Consider the following 3,697-nt stretch of genomic DNA (forward strand, 5'->3'; position numbering starts at 1 on the left):
AAAATGGTAACATCTGTAACATCTCTGCTTCATCCAATCAGAAACTGAGCTGACTATGATGTCACCGGGCCCCTTTCTGCATTGTTGTGTCTCATGCTTGTAAGCGACACTTAAGATGCCAGTGATCATATCCGCCCTTTTGGTTCTTACTGAATGACCAATGGATGGACAGCTAGAAATTGTCCATCCCAGATGGGTCAAGAACCTGTACCTCAAAATAATGACTTAATAATTGAAAATATTGTGATACTTTCTCAATATTTTAAATTACTATGTTAAAATAATCCAATACTTTCTAAAAACTTCAACTTAGTAACAAAAAATATTAAGATACTTTATGAATATTTTTGACTAAGTAACTCAAAATAATGAGATACTTTATCAAAATTTTGACTTGGTAACTCAATAAATAATTAAATACTTTCTCAATATTATGAATTAGTAAGTGACAAATAATCGATACTTTGTAAATATTCGAAATTACTAAGTCAAAATAATGAGATACCTTTTCTATATTTTGAGATACAGTATCTTTATTATTTCCCCCAGAGGCATCCATAGAAAGTAGCTGCAATCCCTTGTTCATTTTAGTCATTTTCTAAGATTTCTGGACAAAAACCAAAATATAGAAATTGCTCTTTTGAAAATTGACTGCATTTGACTTTTGTGTTACCAGTGTTCTGTCTGTCTCCAAATCCCCTCCTGCTTCAGTGGGATGAATAAATGAAATGACGCACCCGTTGTGTTTGAGATGTATTTGTGTGTGACACATGAACAATAAAATGTCATATCTGCTTATCACTTAAGCACACACACACACACACACACTCACCACACAGGCAAACATGTTAACACAGCACAATGTCAGTGGTATAAATAGGTTAATGTGAAAGTGTGGAAGCACTTATAGACAGAGCTTAACACATACACAGCTACTGGACTTGGAGAAGGCTGTCTATGGCTGGTGGACCTGTTATACAGAATGAAATTTGGTTGAAAAAACGTCCGCCAACATTTGAATAAACTTCTAATCACAAATGTCATGCTGCAGAGACAAAAATTGTGTAGTAACCTTAATTAGAGGAGACGCCCTGTATAGGTACAAATATCGGGAAAAAATAACCACTGACTTTTAAACTCAGACAAAACTGAAGTCATAGTATTTGGGCCCAAAAATCTCAGAAATATGATGTCCAACCATATTGTTACACTAGATGGCATAAGTCTGGCCTCCAGTACTACTGCAAGGAACCTTGGAGTTATTTTTGATCAGGATTTGTCCTTTACCTCACATATAAAAAAAATCTCTAGAACAGCCTTCTTCCACCTACGGAACATTGCCAAAATTAGGAGCATCCTGTCTCAAAGTGATGCCAAAAAACTGGTCCATGCATTTGTTACCTCTAGGTTGGACTACTGTAATTCCCTACTTTCAGGATGCCCCAGTAACTAAAGAGCCTGCAATTAATCCAAAATGCTGCAGCAAGAGTGCTGACTGGAACTAGCAAGAGAGATCATATTTCACCTTCACTAGCTTCTCTCCATTGGTTTCCCATTAAATCTAGAATAGAATTTAAAACCCTGCTTCTTACATATAAAGCTCTGAATGGTCAGGCTCCATCATATATTGAAGACCTCATAGCACCATATCATCCCAGTAGACCACTTCAATCTCAGAATGCAGGCCTACTTGTGGTTCACAGAATCTCCAAAGGTAGAATGGGAGGTAGAGCCTTTAGCTATCAAGCTCCTCTCTTGTGGAACCAGCTCCCAGTTCAGATTCGGGAAGCAGACACCCTCTCTACTTTTAAGTCTAGGCTTAAAACCTTCCTTTTTAATAAAGCATATAGTTAGTTATAGTTATGCTGCCATAGGCTTAGACTGCTGGGGGACCCACCCCCCGATGCACTTAGCTCCTTTCCTCCTCTTGACCATCTCTCCTCTCCTCTCACCCCACAATTGTCACCACTGTATGTCATTAAGTCTGTGTGTTCTCTCCCGTAGTTGTCTCCTCTGTCCCCCTCTGTCCCCCTCTCTCTGTCCCTTTCTGCAGGTGTCCCCTGGGTTTGAAGCTGTGTGTCTTCCAGCGTGCAGCTACTGGTCCTACCAATCTGCCCGATGTTTTGTTGTTGCTTTTTGTTGCTCTGTTCTTTTCTCTCTCCACTTTCCACTCACCCCAACCGGTCAAGGCAGATGGCCGTCCACCCTGAGCCTGGTTCTGCTGGAGGTTTCTTCCGTTAAAGGGAGTTTTTCCTGTCCACTGCTGCCTATGGCTTGCTCCAGGGGGAATTGTTGGGTTCTCTTTATATATCTTTAAAATCTTGACTTTATTCTGTAAAGTTCCCTAAAATGACTTTGTTGTGAATTGGCGCTATATAAATAAAGTTGAATTGAATTGAATTGAATTGATATTGGCCGACATTAGCCAATATTAGCTCAATTTCTCACGTGCTTAGACAGTCTTCTCTGGCTCCCTCGATCACCACTACTCCTCCTCCTCTGTTTGCTTCAGCTCTGGCCCCTTCATACACCGATGGGGGAGCTGCTATGCAGCTGGCTGACACTCACCGGGAGCAAGTAAGTTGGGGTTCAGTGGCCTCCCGACGCGATTTGACTGTTACGCTGGAGTTTGCTGGTCACTCTGTGCCCCCTTGATGCCTTCATTAATTCCGGTGCGAACACAGAGTTTATGAATGAGCAACTGGCTCGTCATCTGGGCCTCTCTTTAATCCCTCATGCTAAACACATCACCATCTGGGCTCTAGACGGCCACCCGTTGAATCCCAGCTCCCTGCAGACAGTTCCACTATAATTAGCCATTGAAAATCACTGAAAAAATATCATTTCAAATTATCTGTTCTCCCCATTAGGGGGGACTGTGGACGATCTCACAGTTGTTGGTTCAATCCCCACCTCCTCCAGTCACATGTCGAAGTGTCCTTGAGCAAGACACTGAACCCCAACTTAGTTGCTCCCGGTGAATGTTGGCCAGCTGCATAGCAGCTCCCCCATCGGTGTATGAGTGTGTGTGTGTGTGTGTGATTGTGAGTGTGAATGGGTGAATAATCCCCTGCATGCTTTGATCCCTTTTGGGTCCAAATTATTATTTTATCATTATCATAAAGTTACTACATCTCTTTTATATTGAGTTAAAATTAAATTATTAATGTAACCTTTTTTAGCAGTAATTATTAGTTTTTTTTGTAGTTTCCTATAATTGTTGTAAAAAATACACATATCAAGTACTGGCTCTAAGCTAAATGGAACTTACTAACTAGTGAATTTTTGTCTTTTTCAGAAGACATGGTCACATCAACTGCTTGAGGAATCTTCACTGACAGGAACTTCATCAATGTGGGCTTTAGTGCACTGGAGGGGAAATGCCAGTAGTATTTTGTAAGATATTTTAACATAGACGAAACCAGAAGTAGCTCAGTTTTTGACAGTATTACTTGTGCTGCACTTAAGCTATAATTAATTTGAGAGGCTGTAAACAGCTTTGTCGTTGCCTTCTTCTTTAAAATTATTTCTTACCGATGCAGTGGACCTGTAAGCATTTACATATTTTTTTTGTCCAAGAAAGGAAGTGTTGGAGAAACATTTCAAACTTTGGGCAGCACATTAATTCAGAGGTGCGTCTACTACAACAACCTTGTTATGTCTTTATTCTCATAAAGTGAAATATTTTTTTCATGAG

This window comes from Channa argus, chromosome 15 (genome assembly GCF_033026475.1).
Source record: "Channa argus isolate prfri chromosome 15, Channa argus male v1.0, whole genome shotgun sequence".
NCBI classification, from domain to species: Eukaryota; Metazoa; Chordata; class Actinopteri; order Anabantiformes; family Channidae; genus Channa; species Channa argus.